This window comes from Eucyclogobius newberryi, unplaced genomic scaffold, assembly GCF_026437365.1.
Source record: "Eucyclogobius newberryi isolate DKJ021-1_F unplaced genomic scaffold, fEucNew1.0.hap1 SCAF_4, whole genome shotgun sequence".
Lineage (NCBI taxonomy): Eukaryota > Metazoa > Chordata > Actinopteri > Gobiiformes > Gobiidae > Eucyclogobius > Eucyclogobius newberryi.
The window spans coordinates 32,038,782-32,060,515 of record NW_027316056.1 but is presented as its reverse complement, the minus strand read 5'-3'; the positions used below and the strand labels follow the sequence as shown (position 1 = coordinate 32,060,515).

The 21,734-nt window shown below is 42.0% G+C and overlaps 1 protein-coding gene across 2 annotated transcripts in view; it reads left to right on the top strand.

The window, feature by feature from the left end:
* fbxw7 (F-box and WD repeat domain containing 7) overlaps positions 1 to 21,734 on the top strand; it is a 127,195-nt gene that overhangs the window by 18,831 nt on the left and 86,630 nt on the right. For both annotated transcript variants that reach the window (XM_072463983.1, XM_072463984.1), the window contains exon 2: positions 4,359 to 4,431. The gene's annotated coding sequence lies outside the window, so the exon portion shown is untranslated. The remainder of the gene's footprint in view (positions 1 to 4,358; positions 4,432 to 21,734) is intronic.

The window sequence follows — 21,734 nt, the reverse complement described above, 5'->3', positions numbered from 1 at the left end:
TATCAATCATAAAACACACCTACCACCTAAGCGCATTGATCTATCATAATATAGTTCCCTCAGTGTACGGGACAAAATGAAGACAGAGATAGACAGTTCGGGAAATCTACGGGAGACGAGAGATGCGATGCGATCCATCGCGCTAATAAACAAACGCACGTGTGTGTTGGATCGGTCCACACGGGGGAGTGGCATGTGCACTTCCACCTGAGTTCTCAAATCACCGCAAAATCGTCCATTGCGCCTTTAACTATATAAAATGACAAGGTTACTGAATACTAAATACATTAAATAAGTGCCAATGTCAGAAGTCTCAGAACTGGCGTAGCCTCTCAGATGGAGGTGGGAAGTATATTCAAAATGGATATTATCAAAATTAATTTCTTAGATGTGCAAAATTGGAATATCACATTGTCTATAGTTAAAACTATTAAACATTAGCTCAAAAAGAAATAGAAGCTTCCAGTATAATCTCTTAAACAAGAGTGTAATGGTGATATTTCTGCATTTTTATGGTTTAATAGTATCCAAGACATTTACAGTCATATTTTACCACATTCCTGTTAAAATATTATCTGAATATTTCATCTGCAACAAACCATTATTTTAGGAGTCAACTAGTCAATCATTATTTTTTAATTGTACATTGAGACTTTTTAAAATACATTTTCAACCAAATAAAGGTTAAAATATGGCAAGTGAACGCTTCTATATGGAAAATATTTACAAAATAAAGTGAATTATTGATGACAATTGTGCAATTTGTATTCCTTTTTTGACATTTTGATTGCATAATGCCACTGTCTTTGTTATAGACGATCCATATGACGATTATTTTTTATTTTTTATTGTCTACTTGTTGATCAGTTGTTTAATTGCTACTACTGAATAATAATATAGAAAAAATGCAAAAATTTGAACAAAAAAAATGAGGGGGCCAATGGTTGTCATTATGGTCACCCCTGTTCTCGGATGACAAACAAAACATCTTCATTCTAGATCTTTGTCCAGTCGAGTAGAACCACACGTTACATGCCCCCACATAGTATTCCTGTGTCTTCAGTGTACACTTGCATCTTGCTTATTCACTATAAATACTTTTGGATTGACGCTAATGTGCCATGTACAGCTCATTCTGTCTCACGGTTATCAGATGTCACGCAGCTGGAACTGGCCGTCCAGGCATTTGCTCATTTCCCACCACTCCAAAGTCCACGTCCAGTCGTGTTTACGTCAACCTCCAGATCCCGTTCCCTTCAGCCAGCAGCGTCTTTGCACCGGCGTGGAACTCTGGGGAGCTGTTTTTCTTCCCCCCCGCCCCCCGCCCCATATTAAAACACCTATCTGCGTTTTAGCCGTGACGGTGGAAAATTGTCCTTCGAGGTGCTGGAGCAGGCTTAATCGCCGCTGAACGGTCGGCGCAGCGTCGGGCAGTTCAACAGTTGACATATGGAGCGCATTAGGAGCATCACAGGAACTCTCGGGACGGGCCTGCTCCTCGTGCGGACTAATTAAGTGGCGCAACGAGGAAACGGTCCTGGGTTGTGTTTGTGATCGAGCTGCGATTCCCTCTCCCCACAAAGCGAAGCGCCCGCCCACTTTTTCCTTTTGTTTTTGAGTATAACTGCCTCGTCATCGGGAACGCACAGGCTAATGGCAATAGCGCTCCTGCACACTCGTGATTTTAATTTGTTGACGTCATTTTTGGAGTTTATCTTTAAATAAAGCCGTAAATAACAATATATCTTTGAAACTAATCAGATTAAACACTAGCGACCCTTACCTGTCACAAGTGTGTTTTTTAAAGAGAATATATCGCAATTTCTGGACATCTGATTCACTTTGCACCTTGTTATATCATCAACAAGTGTCTCTGGAGATGTTTGCGAGAAAGACACTTTATTATAAAAACCCTTTTCATATAATGCAGGGTTCAGAATAAGCGGTATCGCATCGCAAAATGCGACGCAATTTCTCTCATGCGATGCATTCGTCAGAAAAAAGTGCTTTTGTATCGAAGGTTTTGCGATACAAAAATGTGTTCAATTGTGTAACCAAAGCGCCTAAAAAGCACTGATCACTCGTCAATCGATCGTCAATAACAGCATGACACACTTGACGGGTCCAGCTGCTGTCACAGATCGCGCGTACGAAAACTGCTGAGCTGGAGGAGCCACCGGGAGAGTGGGAGGAGCCACCGGGGAGGAGTGGGAGGAGCCACCGGGGAGGAGTGGGAGGAGCCACCGGGGAGGAGTGGGAGGAGCCACCGGGAGGGTGGGAGGAGCCACCGGGAGCGCGCGATGAGGCGCTTTACGAGCGCTGCGTCTCGCTGATCTCACATAGTTATGTGTTACACATAGTTATGTATTACACATAGTTATGTATGTTCCCGTTCTCACACATAACTATGTGTAACATATAGTTATTGTGTAACATGTAGTTATTGTCGTGAGATCAGTGAGACGCGGCGCTCGTAAAACCCCTCGTCGCCTCCGCGCGCGCTCCCGTTTTCACCCCGAGAACCCAGAGGATGTGGAATTCAAAGGGTCAAACTCACTCATGTCCAGGACAAAACCAAAACGTGTTGTGTGTGTAAGAGAAGTCATTCTGATATAAACAGCTCATCGTCATGACGACTCTGGTGGTGATATGTAACTTGTGAGTGTAAAGACAATATGTAAATGAGACTCATGCAAACAGTCTTCTGATGATGATGATATGGAAGAAAGTTGTAAATAAGACCATCTGACTTGGCGTTAATTCATTTGTTCAACAAATAATTTTATTTGCAAGTTTTCTATTTTATTTAGAAAAAATTAAGTGTTCAAAAGTTCATTAAGTTTAAAAAAAAATTGAATATTTACAAATACATTTGAAATAAATAATCTTGTTACATCAATGGAAAATATTGATTGTTAGTTACTTTTGTGTTTTGCTATGCAATTATCAAATTGCTATACCAATTTGAAAAAAAATGCGGATTGTGTAGCAGCACCGCTATACAAGAGAAAATCCTTAATCTGTACCCTGTAATGTGTGTTGATATTTACAATGAAAATTATCTGACCTTGTACTCTAAGGCTATTTCACTCGTGTCAATGTAATAAACACACCAAAATCATTGGTTTAACTTCACTTTTGACGTCAAACTGTATTTCTGAAAAGCATTTCTCGCTCTTAATTAACGGATGAATAATTAATAGAATTGACAATACACAATCTTAATAAACGCTGTTAAATCATTCCTCAAATGAAAACCCAGATCACTGAAGAAGTACATTTGTAGCTTGATTAATGTGAGGCTTTTGCGGGCGAGGCCATTAATTTCAGTGCGAATTACCCGCCGCTGCCCTGCCAAGGTGGAGTTTGGTGATGCATGCTGGGATAGCTCGACCGGAACTGTATTTGGCCTGTATTCCCAGTATTGATACTTGCCTTCTGCCGATGCCCACCTATGGACTCTTCAGGTCTTAGTAAACAGAACGGTTTCAACGCTGGTACCTTTCCATTCTAATGCGTTATATTCCGTCACCAAACATTTTCAACACAAAATATGAGAAACCAGTGCCGTTTTTGACTTCTTGTGAGTCACGAGTAACACCAAAGCCTCGTCAGAAGGCCGCTTTTGTTGGCACAGAGATGAGCTAAAATGTTAACAACCATCTAATAAAAGTTTTCATAAATGTAAAACCATAGCGGGCCACATTAGTTCGTCAATTAAACTTTAGTCTTCCTATAAACGACAACCCTTTACTGCGCTGTCAAACAAAAGAATTTTGTTTTCGTTTTAATATCTCATTAAAATGTTACGAGTAGTGGCAGGCTGTGTGGGCAGGTATTCCATTATCATATTGCATAAAAGAAAGTGAATATATCAAATCAAACCTCAGCCACAGAACAAGCATTCTTATTAAAAAGAAACATGTACACTATGACTTTAAGAGTTTAAAGCACATGAAAAACATCTTCTGAAGCAAAATAGCGTGATATTCTGTAGCCTACACATACATTTTAGTTTTCCCTCACGCCAGGAGTGACACTTGTGAAGATGGCGCAGGTTAAGGTGAGTCGTGCACTCTTCCCATCGCCGGGGGAACGGGGAGCGCTGACACATCTGCGCTGGCGTGACTCACTGTTACACGCTGATGCAGGTGTGGAGCCATTCTTACTTTTGGACTTTTCCCTCCTCCCTCTTCACTCTGCCTTGAGATTTGGGAGCGTAGATGATGAAATCCCAGCATTCCTCTCCCAAAGCCCGGTCCTCGTGCGCATTCCAGACGAGGCCCGCGTACGGCAAACCGACTGACTGACCGACCGGTGGCGATGTTTCACTGACCGGCCCGTCTGTTTGTCCACAGGAGGAGCAGCCGGGGGAGCGGTGAAAGGAGGACTGCAGTTGCGGCCTGAGCAGGGACACGCACAGGGAGAACTGTGAGTAAAGGGCCCGGGGGAGTTTAAATCTGAAGATAAACTGTGCGAATTACTATTGTACTTTTATTGGCTTGATTATCAGAGATTTGGTTGTTTATTGCTTCTGATTTGATCTAAATATTGGGTCCTGGGTAGGGCTGGGAATTATGGCATCAAAAGATAATCACTTTCAATTATTATTATTATTCATTTTTAATTGTTCTAATTTATATTTTACTATAGTTTGTATTTTTTAAATTTATTTTATTATTATTACTATTTTCATTTTATTCATATTTTTTTTCCCATTTAGATTTTTATTTATTCTTAAAGTTTTAATGTTTTATTTATTTGTCTTTTTATTTTTTGTATTTTTTAATTTCAAAATATATTTTTTTTTTACAGTTATTTTACAGTTTTGTTGTGGTTTTGTTGTGTTCTGTATTTGTTATTTTGGCTTTCAATTCCATCAACTCTTATATTTACATTACACTCTTTTAACACAAAAATACACAGATCTGAACTCTTGAGCATTAGTTGTTGACCCCTCAATTAAAAACTCATCATTGAAATGATTGCGCCTTCAATTTAAATTAGATCAGGGCAGCAACTAACGATTAATTAGCTAATCGATCAAGCTCTCAGTTACTATTATTTTGATGAATCGATTGGCTGTTGAGAACGTGAAAGGCAGCTTAATGAGATTTCTATTCCATTACTAAATTTGTTGCAGATTATTTCAATGACTGATTAGTTCTGATTGATTTATCACAAATTAGATTAATTGCACAGTCCTGTCCTGAGTGTAAAATGCATTGCTGTTGCTGCAGTGTGGAGTTTACCACAGAGACCAACATGAAGAGTTTACTGCTTTTTTAACAGCCAGTACTGCTATAAAGGCTGTTTACTACAACACTCTACTGCACTGATTGAACTACGGTAGTTTTTAAGCCCCCTCCCATTTCCAACTTAAATAATAAATAAATATAACTATAATGACAGGAATTATTGTTTCCTTACAATAGCTTGATTAACATTGCACGAAGTTGGTAGCAATCCGAGTTACCTTATTTTCCGGAATATAAATCACACTTTTTTCATAGTTTTGGTCCTCTAGAGGGCGCTCTAGGCTCCAAGCGCAGAAACGCAGAAGAAGAATCAGCACTTCATCTTCCTCTGGAGTTTGTAGAGTTGTTTAGAAGTGACACAGAGGAAGAAGAATTCAGTGGATTTAGTGATTTGGGGTAAAACTGATGCTTTGGTAAACGTGTTAGCATGTTCTTTATGCTATAGTTATCTGAATAACTGTTAATATGTTACGTTAACATACCAGACACTTACCACAGTTCTGTTCGTGCGTCATGTAGCTGAAGGTGTTAGCGTTAGCATACGCACACCGGAAAATACGTTAATTTACCAGACACAAGGTCATAATTTGGTCAGTGCAAAGTCTGATTGGTGCATTGTATGATTCTTGCTGGACAGTCCTCCAAAATGGCCATAGTTTTTCCGCTTTTCCCCTTTTCTAATCTCCCTTTTACAGCCGTTTGTCGTCAAATCAGCTGTAAAAAGGACAGAGGTGGATAAAAGGGCGTGAGAGGGGCAAACATCCAAAGAGCGCAGTATTTCTGTCGACACCGCGCGTGACACTCCGATGTCGGCAAATCTTTTTTACACGGGAGGAGAGTGTTGTCACAAGCCGATGGGTTACTCGCTCGAACCCGGTCGTCTCCTAGCAACATGCTTCCGACGGACCTGTTGATCTACCAAATGAGCGCATTCCACCATTGACCGGTGTTTTTCATTCTGTAGGAAACCCAGTCGGAGTTTATTGAGTGTTTATCTCTGGGGTCTTGTAACCGTGGTGATTGCGCGCTTTACGCCGTGCCGTCCGTCCGTGTGGGCTTGTGTTTTGTAGACCGCTGATCGCACAGCATCATTAAGAGCTTGCGAAATAAAGGAACAGCCAAATTATGTGTTCAACGTGACGTCACCGCGGTTACGAAAAAGTCTCAGAACTAAGGATTTCCAAGACCCCAAATGCAGGATAATGAAGTTAACACAACACGGCTAAAGTTCCACGGATACAGTCGGCATTTGAGGGAACGCCCACCAACGCAATCCATTCATTTTAATGTAGAAGAGCTGCTCTACCAATCGCTTCGAGAATGCTAACGGTAGCTGTGGGCTAAATGCTACTGTGATGCTAGTGTTGCTGCTGCATTTTAGCTTCTATAGAACAGTAAGTTTGTTTTTTTGAGGGTTAAAGTCGTGTCAACAACCTGAATAAGACTCAATCGTGACTCGACTCGATTAATTGTGCTTGAAATACACATCATTCATCAGGAAGCGGCTTAACACGGTGGCATGTGTTGGCATTTTTTGTGAAGGAGCGGCACACCATTGTGAAGTGGAAGAAATGATGCATGATTTACGGTACCCATTTTAAAAATAAAATACAAAAGTGAAAAGTGCAGCGTGCCAAAGTATTCAAGCACCCTGTGGAAATACTTTATGGAACTGCCTTTCTCAGCATTTACAGCTACAAGTCTTTTGTGGTTTGTCTCCACAGCTTTGCTCACCTACAGACTGACATTTTCACATTCTTCTTTGCAAAACAGCTCGAGCTCAGTCAGATTTGATGGAGAGCGTTTGTGAACAGCAGTTTTTACATCTTGACACAGATTCTCGATTAGATTTAGGACTGGACTTTGACACATGAATGTGTTTTGTTTTAAACCGTTCCATTGTAGCTCTGGCTTCATGTTTAGGCTCGTTGTCCTGCTGAAGGTGAACCCCAGTCCCAGTCCAAACTCTTTTGCACAAGCAGACCGAAACAGGTTTTCTTCCAAGTTCGCCCTGTATCTGGCTCCATCCATCTTCCCATCGACTCTGCATCTTCCCTGTTCCTGCTGAAGAAAAGCAGCTCCACAACATGATGCAGCAGCACCGTGTAAACTACAAACAGGACTTCTCATGGCCGTTCAACAATTGCTTCTTCTTGTCACTCTTCCATAAAGGCCAGATTTGTGAAGTGAAATAGTGAAATGGTAAATCTCTGTAGATGGAGTCCCTGTCCACCTGAGCTGTGGATCTCTGCTGCTCCTCCAGAGTGACCATGAGCCTCTTGGCTGCATCTCTGGTCAGAGCTCTCCTTGTTCAGATGTTTTGGTGAATGACCATGTTTTCTAGGTTTGTAGTTGTGCTACACTCTTTTCATTTCGGGATAATGGATTGAACACTGCTCCATGAAATGTTCAAAGCTTGGGAATCTTGTTACAACCTAACCCTGTCTTAAACTTAAACTCCTGTCTGTTGTGCTCCTTGGACTTTATGATGCCGTTTGCGCCCAAACCTTCTCTTACAAACTTCTGTGGCCTTCACAGAACAGCTGCATTCATACTGAGATTAGATTATACACACAAAACATAAATTTAAATAAATCATGTATCATTTTCCTCCCACATCACAATTGTGTGCCGCTTTGTGTTGCTCTTTCACAAAAATTGTGAATACAACTTATTTTACAATAAATAATTTGGTGATAACTCATAACGGGGCAAAATGTGGAAAAGTCCTAGTGGTATAAAGGTATAAATACTTTTTCAAGCCACTGTAGATGGAAAAAGATGTTTCCCAATGAATCAACAGTTTCCCCTCCAGACCACGCCCCCCCAGTACATCTGACTGTATCTATAGCGTTGTTAATCTCATGCTTGAGCAGCGCTCATGGTGGGCCGGCTCACTGCCTGTGTAGAGGATGTGTGCCCCGCCCCTCTCATTGTCGGTTCGGGGCAGGATGCAGCCCTTTCACACTTGCACGAGACGCACTGGAAGTCGTTCAGGCTGTTATGAATAAACAGGAGGTCAATGAGCTCAAGTGTTCAAGGGATCCTTTGTAGAAAAACTATTTGTCATTGTTTTGTAAAAATGTTATTTGTGTCATTGTTGTTCTCACAATTAGAGCTGCAAGATTAATCACTAGGAAATTGAAATGTGAATGGCCGTAATTAGCAAATCACTTTTTTGCAGTGGTGGAAAGCAATGTAGCACTAAAGTAAAAGTACTGTACTTAAGTACACTTTTCAGGGTCTACAGGGTTATGAGAATGAGCTCTCTTATTCTCTGCAGCACTGAGAGCACAGCCTCCTTACGTTGGTCTCCCAGTGCACACGACAGATCCTGTATTATTCATTCCGGGCACATGCTGCTAAATTAAAGGTAAAGTGATAGCGCAGCGCCGCGTCTTGCTTGGCTCTCTGCAGCATTTTAAACGCGTGGCCTGGCACTCAAATGTCACAGTGCGTTTCCCTGAAACTGTTGCTCGTGTCGCCTGAACCGGATGTGGGCTATTTGATATGGAGTGTGAATAATTCAGTCGACTACATTTTGGGTGGTCATTTTCTCTTAAGTACAACCAGTTTTTGTTTACGTGCGTCTCCTGAATGTTAATATGATGTGGCAAAGTCATATCCAAATATCAAATACAGGGATTTTCAGGCTCTATAGGTTATCAATTAAAAAGGCACTTTGAGCGAGTTTGCCTCTCCACAGATCTGACCTGTAACTTGGCCAGGTGGTGTTATGTATGAGATGGCGAAACAATGACGTCTCAGTGGTATATGTAACTGACAAATCTATTCGTCAATGGACTACGTAAGGTAAAGTTCACGTGACAGGGTCTCATTAAAATATATATATATATTCCTCTTTTGCCAGGGTATTCAGTGTGTTAAATATTTATCATAGTTTTACATTTGTCAAATCACAACTGCTGTATAATTGTATGTATTTTGATGCTTTTTTCCAGTATGGTTGCTAGGTGACGGCTTACGGATTGACCTACATCACACCTGCTGCTTATGTCTGACCAGGAAGTGCAGTTATAAACATGGTCAAAATGGTCAAACTGGGGAAAAAAGGCAAAATCTTTAGTAAAATCTTGAACATATTCGTGTTCACAAACTAGCTCTGTGGCCACTAAGCAAAAATCTGAATGTCTTGCTACAGATCTCAGTCAATCTATGTTGTAGTTCTTTCACCATCATTTTAGAGTTTGAAAAGACGTAAACCAACTAAAACCGCTGAGTCGACGTAGCGCGGCGCTTTAATTTAGCCAAAATGAAACGCAGAAGTGTCGGCTAAGGACAAAAAAAGGCCTAACGTTTTGCGGTCTTCTGCATCGCTCCGTAATCATCCCCGCACCTCTCACCCACACATCCTTTGTAAATACTTCAGACAGCTCTGGGCTGAATACAAATACACAACGCAGGTATATACGTGTCATAGGGGACGGCGGAAAGTGCTGCCCAGGCACAAAACGACCGGAAAGTTAATATGACGGTCCATTTTGATTGCTTGAGCCATTGTGCACTGTGCACTGCCTCTAATGGAACTCCAGATTATTATGACTCTTATATATATATTTAAATGTTTAGTGTTATGAGCATTTCATAATTTTATTTAAAAATGATTTGATTTTAAAATTGATTACATTAGTTTTTTATTTCGATATTTTACCTTGAATTATGTTGACGTTATATTTGCTTTACTTCATGTTACCGTATTTCAGGACTATAAGTCGCACCGGAGTATAAGTCGCACCAGCCCAAAAAATGCATAATGGAGAAGAAAAAAACATATATAAGTTTCACTGGAGTATGAAATGCAGTTGCAATTGTGAAAATAACAAACAATATCACATAAGTCGCTCCGGAGTACAAGTATAAAAATGAAAGTGTAAGTCGCACTCCGTCCAAAACTATGAAAAAAGGTGCGACTTATAGTCCAGAAAATACGGTACATGTATCTGAAATGGCCTCCAAAATATTAGAAGTTATTTAAAAGTAAGTAAAACATACATTTATTAAAAAGTGAATTAAATTGTGCTGCTTTAGTTTCCTGTCATGCTAACAACAACTAGCACGCCAACTGCGCACTTCCTGGTTCTCGGATGATGAATCACTTTATAATCTGATGCAGCCAGCAGCACACAGCGCTTTTACAATATATTATCTGTTCTGTGGAGCAAAACAGATTTGGCCAAATGCATGGACAAAACTCTGGCGCAGCCGCTTGAACAGCGATGTCTTTTTAACCTTCAGCAGTCGAGCATGAGCCTCCCGCCTTTGTCCACCAGAGTGCGCTCTACTCAGAGGAAATGGGCTCCAGCTCTGGATTCAGGCTGGTTCTAAATAACAGTGTCCACATGTTTAGCAGAGGCTGGTGTGGAGTGTATGGAATAACCGGGAGTTTGTGAGTGTAGGAAGATGATGATGGCTTAAACAAGGACTCTTGATTATTGCTGCATACAGGTTTTAAAATTGGTTTGTTTTATGTATTGCTGTAATGTATGGTCTATAATAATCTCGGGTGAATTTGACAATAATTAAGAGAAGTTGTATTTGTTGAATTTCATTTTTGAAAGTGTTTTTGGCAATAAACTGGGATATTGATCATTTTTTTTTATTAATTACGTATTATAATTTGACGTAAAGTGGGATTCTGTTCATGTTTTTTATTGTGAACTCTTTGAATACCGTATTTTCCGGACTATAAGTCACACCAGCCAAAAAATGCATAATAGAGAAGAAAAAAACATATATAAGTTGCACTGGAGTATGAAATAAGGTTGCAAGTGTGAAAATAACAATGTCACATATAAGTCGCTCCGGAGGAAAAGTATATAAGTATAGATATAAGTATAAGTCGCACCCCGGCCTAAACTATGAAAAAACGTGCGACATATAGTCCGGAAAATATGGTACTTTAATTAAATACATTGCATACTTTTCAGCCTTTTCATTTCATCACATTTTGTCCTTTTCAGAGGTTGCCACGCCCTTTATGTCCTCTGTTCTGCGTCCTCCGTCCTCGGCCCGCTTTAAAACACAAACAAACTCTGCGATCCCGGTAAGACGATAGCGTTCCGTATTAGCCCACGTTGTCGAATACAGAACATCAGACACACACCGCTGAGATTAACCTATAAAATAAGTTGAAACGTGACGTGCCTCTTTATCGTTTACCGCTTCCTCACCGGCCCGCGCCCTGCTGCAGCTTTAAAGATCGATACGGGCGCATTGAGCTGACACGGCGAAAAGCAATATTCATAAATAATGAACAACGGGGCATCCATGGTTTCACCCGGCGCCGCCTCGCACTCTCCGACCGGCAAAAAGGACAAAAGACTATTTCTGCTCCGCTCGTCGACGCTCGCATCCGTCACTGCCGCTCGCGAAAGGGCGGACGGACTTTAAATACACCTCGCTCTACTTCTGTTGTGCCTTTCACGCGCTCCAGAGTAGATATTCTGTGTTCTTTTTTTACCTTTCTCTCCACGTGCCACGCCATGTTTGTTGCGAGGTGTCACCTTTAGTAGTGTTTCCTGTCAAGAGCGAGGAGACAGGCCAAAGTGCTATTAAAGAATAAACGTTGAACATATGTCCCTGTATCAAAGTTTAACCTTTTTTTTTCACTATTATTGGGTACTAGGGATTATTCAGGTCACAATATAATCGTAAGAACCAAAAAATAATAACCTTTAGACACTTTTAGAAGCCAGGGTAAGCATTTCCCCCCCAATATTGAGCCCGAAAAATAGACATACCGTATTTTCCGGACTATAAGTTGCACCTTTTTTCATAGTTTTGGCCGGGGTGCGACTTATACTTATATTTATACTTATATACTTATACTCCGGAGGAACTTATATGTGATATTATTTGTTATTTTCACACTTGCAACTGCATTTCATACTCCAGTGCAACTTATATATGTTTTTTCTTCTCTATTATGCATTTTTTGGCTGGTGTGACTTATAGTCCAGTGCGACTTATAGTCCGGAAAATACGGTAAATGTTAAGAACTTTTTGTTACATTTAACTTGCCTTTGTTTTTCAGAGAGTTCTATTTAGTTAAGTCGCTCACAAACTTGAGGAATAGTTTGTGTCAGACCTCGAGAATGAAGGAAAATGAAAGATTTTACTGTTGTTGTGTCACAGTCTCAATAATCGTGAGTAATCGTTAAATCATCGTTAAATCGTAATGTTTTTTCTTGCAATAATCGTAACACTTTAGTTGACCAGATTTTCTTTAAGGAATGATTTATATCTATATATTTAGGCAGCAGGCAAAAGGATTCAGGTGAGATATTGCAGCTGTACTAGTGACTACTGCAATACTATATATTTTTTTACATTTTGTTTTCTGTAATTTAGCATTTTTGAAAACTTTGCTGTATCTTTTCTCGTCACTTCAAAAGCGACCTCAAGCAGTGTTCAGGCAATTTGTCAGTCTTTTAAACTAACACTAATGACAACGTTGACATTTCCCACTTTTATTGTCTGATTTAATATGCGGGCTATTAATAGCGCCGTTCCTTTCGCGCTCCGTGCCCTGTTTTTCCTCGTCTTTCGTGCGTTGCCATTATCAGCTCATTTTCTTTTTCTATGCAGCGCTCTCAAGGCCGCTCCCCTTCATCATCTTTGGTAATTATGAATGCCGGAGCTTCTCACGGCTTCTCTGTGCCGCCAGACTCGCCGGGTTAAACGTCAGCTCTTCGGGAGGTGTAATTGTGCCGTCTTCTCTCCGGAGTCGTGCCACACAAGTCCAGATATGACAAGAATCCAGTTATCTGTCTGAAATCAAGTCGTTTTACTCGATTGAATGCATATTAAGTCACTCTGTATCGCTCTGAAATGTTTCTGGATAAATCTGGACTCATTTCTGCACGTTTTGGTTTTTGATGACTGCAGCCGTCGCTAACGACTACCCACATCGTTAACGCTGACCACTGATGAACACATTTCTTGCTCAAAGCAGTTGTTCGGTCCAAGCACAGAACGTACAAGAGCAGCTTCTTATGTGTTGTGTATAAAGGTAATGCCTAAATACCATATTTTCCGGATTATAAGTCGCATCTTTTTTCATAGTTTGGCCGGGGTGCGACTTATATGTGATATTATTCATTATTTTCACACTGGCCACCACAAGAGGACGCTCTAGACTCTAAGCGACGCAGAAGAAGAATCTGCACTTCCTCTTCCTCTGGAGTTTGTGGAGTTGTTTAGAAGTGACACAGAGGAAGAAGAATTCAATGGATTTAGTGATTTGGGGTAAAACTGATGCTTTGGTAAACTTGTTAGCATGTTCTTTATGCTATAGTTATCTGAATAACTGTTAATATGTTACGTTAACATACCAGACACTTACCACAGTTCTGTCTGTGCGTCATGTAGCTGAAGGTGTTAGCGTTAGCATACGTACACCTATTCACCATGTTCTCTTATCTGTTATTATTTTAAATTGCATTTCAAGATGAAATGCTGTTCTTCATCTTGGATTTTATCAAATAAAATTTCCCCAAAAATGCCACTTATATATATTTTTTCTTCTCTATTATGCATTATTTTGCTGGTGCAACTTATACTCCGGAAAATACGGTTTACTGTTTTACACGGCAGAGTTCTGATTTGACTCTTGGGCTACTAACGATTGTTTAGGTCAATTCAATTAGTCTGGCAATTATCATTTCAATTAATTGATTAGTTATTTAGGATGCGAAAGGCCAGTTAATGAGATTTTAACTCATTTTATCAGGATAGAGCTGAACTGAGGATGTCCTGGAGATTATTTATAGTTTAAAGTGTATTTTCATCCAAACACAACGTTTACATGTTTCCCATGTCTTTAGTATGTGATCCTTGCTCTGTGTGGGGTATAAAACCTTCTCTGAGCTCATGGCATGTTTTGGAGTCTGTGTATTGACCAGTTAACGATCATTTGATTACTTGATTAGGTGAAAACTATTTCTACAATTGATTAGTTGTAATTAATCCATTTAACTTGTTTCAGCACAGCCCTATTTGACCTGGTAGAAGCCGGACTCTTTGTTCACAATCTTATCTGGGTTTTCTCTGAACGTTCAAACAAATACTACAAGCTGATTGGACGAAGCTTTACAACACTGTAGCAACAAACCTTTGTTTAATCCATCTCTACGTTTTTCAATACTTATACAGTCTGTTTCAGCTCATATTTGCCACTTTACGTCCTTCTGCGTTGGCATGTTTGTGGTTATTTGTCTGGTGCTTCACCTTTGGCCCAAACCATAAGACATGTTTGACTGTGTTGAGCCCACACGGTCAGGAGCGGTCAAGATGGATTCTGGTCGTTTTGGGAACTCACAAAGAGCACAGAATTTTCTGTGCAAAGTTAATCTTGTTGCACTTCTTTTTAATTAAAATACAATATAATATTTGTCGGCGCAAAACACACAATAATCTTCAATCTTGAATGATGTTTTTTGACACATCTTTTCTGAGAGCAAAGTTCCACTTTGAAGTGGTTAATTTTAATCTTCAGTCAGAGACACCGGAGATTCTTCTTTTAGACTGTGCTTTTTATCCTGCTGATTATCAGAGCCGTCTTCAGCCACATCTTCACCGCACATGGATTATTTCTCCAATGATGGTGTCTGCTCACTTACTGTCTCCTAAACACTCCCCCTCCCCCTGCGTCCTCACCAGTCCCTCCGCTGCATGATGACTGGATTTCCTTACAATATTCTATCCCCGGCTTCCTCAATTAACTGGACGGCCAGCTCCAATGTCATACGCTGCTCGGACTTTATTATCAGGGCAACTTGGCGTTTCTCCCTCTCCTCACAGCGGTGGCAGAAGCATCCTCACAGCACCGGAGGGAGCAGGGAGAGACGAGGGGGAGACGAGGCGAGAGACGGGAGGGAGTAGTGGCAGTCGGAGCAACATCACAAGGCGGTGCTTCGTAAAAAGAGCGGCTCCAGGCATCTGGGCGGGAGTACAGCGGAAGGACGGGACTCTGATGCGATCACCAGGAAATGAAACGTCTCACCCGAGTGCCCCCCGCGTGGACTGAGGTGAACGCCGGCGTCTCTTCTGCGGGCGAGTGGCGACGACTACCTGTGGATCATGTGGAGCACTTGACACCTTTAGAGCGCCGCTGAGAGATTTCAAGTGCCGTAGGAAGAATCCGGCTCTTTCTTCTTCACTTGCCTTAACCTTGCGCTGTTCCACATGAGCAAGTCCATGTGCGGATGTGGCTGCAGCTTCATCTCCTCTCTGATGAAGAGACTGGGCCGCTCAGCCTGCTGCTCAGACCTGCTCTCCTGCAGTCACACCTCTGAGCAGCTGCAGAGACTGGCTACGGGCTGCACGCCGCGACCCAAGGTAACACGTGCTCCACTCTGCTCCTCTCTGCTCCTCTCTGCTCCACTCTGTTCCACTCTGCTCCACTCTGCTCCTCTCTGCTACACTCTGCTCCTCTCTGCTCCTCTCTGCTCCTCTTTGCTCCTCTTTGCTCCTCTCTGCTACACTCTGCTTCACTCTGCTCCTCTCTGCTCCTCTCTGCTCCTCTCTGCTACACTCTGCTACACTCTGCTCCTCTCTGCTACACTCTGCTCCTCTCTGCTTCACTCTGCTCCTCTCTGCTCCTCTCTGCTACACTCTGCTCCTCTCTGCTACACTCTGCTACACTCTGCTCCTCTCTGCTACACTCTGCTCCTCTCTGCTCCTCTCTGCTCCACTCTGCTCCTCTCTGTTCCTCTCTGTTCCACTCTGCTCCTCTGTTCCTCTCTGCTACACTCTGCTCCTCTCTGCTCCTCTCTGCTACACTCTGCTCCTCTCTGCTACACTCTGCTCCTCTCTGCTCCTCTCTGCTCCTCACTGCTACACTCTGCTCCTCTCTGCTCCTCACTGCTACACTCTGCTCCTCTCTGCTTCACTCTGCTCCTCTCTGCTACACTCTGCTCCTTTCTGCTACACTCTGCTCCTCTGCTCCTCTGTGCAGTTCCTACAGGAGGTATTTGCTGTTGTACGGCAGATTTGTGAGAATTATTTTTGTATCTGCTTTGTGTACATCCCGAAAGATTAGTCAGGTAGACGAAACTGGAACAATTCTGTAATTGATTCTTTAATGGAGCCAGGTGATTGAATGGGCGGCCGGCTGCCTTGACAACAGTGGTCTGCTCTCAGCACAGCCATTCAAATGGATATCTTCAGACTGTCTGTGGTTCACTGTGATTACTGCCTGCCTCAACTGGAGCTTTTCTAAAGCTTTTCTAATGGAACAAATAAAAGTCAAACCAGATTGTGTGTCCAAGTGCTTTGTGCTGGAGTGTGCGAGTGTGCGAGTGTGTGAGTGTGTGAGTGTGTGTGTAATACACTGACAGTGTAACTGTACTGACTCCAGGCTCCTCTCTAGTGTCTGCTTATAACTCTTTTAGGTGGTGGAGGTGGAGCTCCTCTTGTCCCTGTGGCAGCACAGAACAAAATGATTTTGTTAAGTCTTCTCTCAGGAGTCTTGACAGAAGTCTACAAATGTTGCAATATTGTTGCATAGCAACTACTCTAACACAGTTTTGACTGACAGTTTTGTGAAGGCGGAGACAGAATCTTGATGTTACTTTTAATGGCTCTTGTCCGTGAAGTGCAGTGATGTATGTTAAGTTGTTCAAAGTGAAGTAAGTGGAGATAAAGGTTGTGTGTGTTCAGTGCTCGGGGACTGAGCTCTCACTTTCCTCCTCCGAGACATCACCAGCTCTGTCTGGAAATAGAGCCATCGATTCTCCCTCTGCCCTGACTGTGCTGAGACTGAGGCTGTGCTCGGGCTGTGCTGAGGCTGTGCTCGGGCTGTGCTGAGGCTGTGCTGAGGCTGTGCTCGGGCTGTGCTCGGGCTGTGCTCGGGCTGTGCTCGGGCTGTGCTCGGGCTGTGCTGAGGCTGTGCTCGGGGTTATGCACAGACAGTCTGAAGATATCCATTTGAATGGCTGTGCTGAGAGCAGACCACTGTTGTCAAGGCAGCCGGCCGCCCATTCAATCACCTGGCTCCATTAAAGAATCAATTACAGAATTGTTCCGGTTTCGTCTACCTGACTAATCTTTCGGGATGTACACAAAGCAGATACAAAAATAATTCTCACAAATCTGCCGTACAACAGCAAATACCTCCTGTAGGAACTGCACAGAGGAGCAGAGGAGCCGAGTGTAGCAGAGAGGAGCCGAGTGAAGCAGAGAGGAGCCGAGTGAAGCAGAGAGGAGCCGAGTGAAGCAGAGAGGAGCAGAGTGTAGCAGTGAGGAGCTGTGCTGAGGCTGTGCTGAGGCTGTGCTGAGGCTGTGCTGAGGCTGTGCTGAGGCTGTGCTCGGGGTTATGCTGAAATCCTTAAGAAACATTGTAACATTTTTGGTCCATCTTCCGGTTTGCATTATAACACTCTTACACATGTGGGTGAGAGCTGTGAAAAGCCTGTTTTCTCGACTTGTTGTATTAAGGTCACTGTTGTGTGATTTATTGTGGATTTGGTGCTGTAGTTTTTCCTCTTTATTCACACATTCCAGAGTATATTCACCATCAAATTTCTACATCTTCTCTTTTGGCTTGTATTAAATTGATTATTATTTTTGCAATGCTATTTTAATTAACATCTGCATTTAGTGAGATGAGTCCAATGCTGCTGGTTCTGTTGCAGTCACTGCCTCGACAAGAGTGCTTCATTTGGAGTGTGTGAAACCGCATGTGCTCCAGCTTCATCCACAGAGAGTTGGCAGAGCTCTGAGAGGACTCTACTCCCTCTGTCTGGATATGTGGACGCTCACACTTTTGAACACTAGTCTGTGTTTTACAGCTTTACCCATAATGGGGAAGAGGCAATTTAATCTGATTCAACCACAGAATTAACAAAACAAACAAATTAAAATCACCTCCCTCTAGTCCTTTGGAGATCTTTGCTTTTTAACACTTCTTAAATAAAATTATAAACTGCAATTCCCTGTTTGAATTGTCATCTTGATGACAATTCAAACAGGGAATTGTGAAAAAACTGCACGGTTACATGCACGCCAGGACAACCCCATTTTGAACAGGAACATCCGATGAGGACACAGAAATGATAAGTTAAAGGTTGAATGGATGATTTTTTTGGCCCAAATCTGAGTCTTATTTCCTCGTGGCGTGGACTGCCGATTAGTCCTGCCAAGTATCAATCATAAAACGCACCTATCGCTCACCTGCAGCCGCGTCAGGCTCGTCCCATGAGAGCAGCACCGTTCTGCGTGTCTAAGCGCATTGATCTATCATAATATAGTTCCCTCAGTGTACGGGCCAAAATTAAGACTGAGAAAGACAGTTCGAGCTGACTCGGAAGAAGACGGAAATCTACGGGAGACGAGAGATGCGATGCGATCCGTCGCGCTAATAAACAAACGCACGTGTGTGTTGTATCAGTCCACACGGGGGAGTGGCATGCGCACTTCCGCCTGCGTTCTCAAATCGCCGAAAAATCGTCCATAACGCCTTTAAGATACAATGCTCTGTTTACTACAGCTTCCTTAAATTTTGGCGTGAATCAAATCAGTCTGATGGTAATTCGATTCTTGGCAACGGTGAGAAAGAGGCTGGCAGAGAATAATAGTGTTAGAACTTAACTAGGCTGGAAAGTAAACCAGATCAGGACAAAGTTTTAGGGTATAGCTCCACCCTTAGGGCTGGACTATTCAAGGCCCCTCTCCACAGGACAAAGCAATTCTAGCTCCTCAGGTCAGTACTGTCAGATTTGAAATTCAAGATGGCAGTCAAGGATTTCTCGTGACGCTACAATGGGAGCAACTGCTTAGACATGAGGCTCCATCAGAAAAGTTAGAAATATTGTGACATTTAAGACATTTAAGACTTTCAGATTGAAAAGAGAATATGAGATGAGCTCCTCCTTATGGACCAGATGGGCCACCAAACAAGGAACTTTGAAGTCCTCGCCCGGCTAGCATTAGCTTACACGGCCGGCTAATAGTAATGAGCATGGCAATGATTATGAGCCATCTTTGCATGAAGAGATGAAACAACTGTGTAGAAGTCTGACTGATGTAAAGAAACAACTCAATGACCAGCAGAGGATTGGTAAGGTAGAAGTTCGGGTGAGGGCAAAACGACACAGAGCGCTCTGGTGCCTGCTTCACCATGACACGCCTCTTTCAGCCTTGTGTGATGACTTACAGAACACACTGAGAAGAAACGACATACTGTATGTGTTTTTCTTGTGTGTTTCTTTTTACATGTGGGTCACACTCATTGAGACTGCTTTTACTGTACTATTGGTCTTTTTAGTCCCCGCTCCGTGTCACAGTGCGATCGAGGGGTCATAGTTACAGCGCAGGTGTATTTATCTCTTTTTTTCTTTTTTTGCACAAGAGATGCTAACGAATGGACAGCGCTGCAATAAATGAAATTGAATAGTGTTAATGACATTGAATGTAATAATTTAAATAATATGAAGGGGATAAACAAGCCAATTAAGAGAAAAAACATTGAAAAAGATGCAATGTACAATAGCTTTGGGGTCTGAGCCTTGTTTAAGATATCAAAGGATAAATGTCTTGTTTCTGACAGATTATTCAAGAGGAAATACGGTCAGCTGTTGTCAAATACTTTGCTCTTAATGATAATGGAATAGTCTCACCTTCGATCCCTTTGTACACATCAAAAGCCACAATAAAGGGGAAATAATCTCTGTAGCATTGAGATTAAAGAACGAAAGGATGCAAAGGCAATTGCAAATTTGAAACTCGAACCTCAAAAATAAGAGGTTGGAGTACAAACGTAGACAGGGAAAACAAACTGAATGAATTATTAACCTTTAAAGCAGAGGGTGCTCTTAGATTTATTGATTAGCAATATTACGGATTTGGAAACGAGGCCAGACTATTATCAGACTATTGTAGTTTCCAAAATTAAACTCCCCCATTCTAACATTATTCCAACTAAGCCCAAAACTACTGTATTTTCCAGTCTATAAGTTGCACTTTTTTCATAGTTTTGGCCCGGGGTGCGATTTATACTCCAGAGCGACTTATGTGATATTATTTGTTATTTTCACATGACAAACACAAGAGGGCGCTCTAGGCTCTAAGCGACGCAGAAGAAGAATCTGCACTTCCTCTACCTCTGGAGTTTGTGGAGTTGTTTAGAAGTGACACAGAGGAAGAAGAATTCAATGGATTTAGTGATTTGGGGTAAAACTGATGCTTTGGTAAACTTGTTAGCATGTTCTTTATGCTATAGTTATCTGAATAACTGTTAATATGTTACGTTAACATACCAGACACTTACCACAGTTCTGTCTGTGCGTCATGTAGCTGAAGGTGTTAGCGTTAGCATACGTACACCTATTCACCATGTTCTCTAATCTGTTATTATTTTAAACTGCATTTCAAGATGAAATGTCTGTTCTTGGTCTTGGATTTTATCAAATACATTTCCTCCAAAAATGCGACTTGTACTCCAGTGCGACTTATATGTTTTTAACCTCTATTATGCATTTTTTGGCTGGTGCAACTTATAGTCTAGTGCGACTTCTAGTTCGATATAGTATATCGAAGAATCTAGCTAAATATTATGAGCAGTTATACAAGTGACAAGTCCAATAATTAAAAGACGAAAAACAGTTCTGTAGAGTGCTTTTCCTCACTACCCTTTGATCCAGAAGAACAACAGACCCATTCGATGCAGGTAACTAATTACAGAGCAATGGCTGTTCCGGTAAAAGCAGGGACAGCTTTAGCTATTCATAGCCTTCCCCCTTTCCACGAGCGCACGGCAGAAGTGTCTCTCCCAAAGGGGACCAATGCAACGTGAGCCCTGGCTAATGCTTCCCACCGCAGTCCCAGACTACACGGGGCGAGCACAAGCCGAGAAAGCCAGTCCTGACGGTTTCCTCAAGGTCAGAGCTGCTGTTTTGCACCGAAAAAACGACAACAGACGAACCATTTCACGTCAGCCGAGAAGTCGGGAGAGATTCTGAGCCGCCGGAGGGCCCAGCGCCGATTCTTAATTCGTCACACTCGAGATAAGCTTCAGTCGACTTCTCCATGGGTCTCCTGGCACCTCCGCAGATGCATTAGCCAAGATTATTTTCAATACAGCTCTGAGGAATAAATTTTTATGGGAGCATGCCACAAGTAAACCACTAATGGCATTTTGGTCACCTTCTCGTATTGTCAAAGTGTTGTTTGGTTGAGATTGTTGGATGGACAGATGTGTGTGTGATTTTATTACTATTTTGCAGAATAATTAAAGATTGAGACACTTGAGTTTGTATGTATTGACTTTGTGTGCTAATAAAGTCTCTAGTTGTAGAATGTACCCTGCATTTACTGCATATAAACCTGTCAACAAACACCTCTGGTTGTCGTCGTGTTGAGATTTGTACTTTTATATTTAAGTAATCGTTTTGTTGGTCATTCATATTCGTCTCGCAGCCACATAAAAACATGTAACATGGCAGCAGATGGTCACGC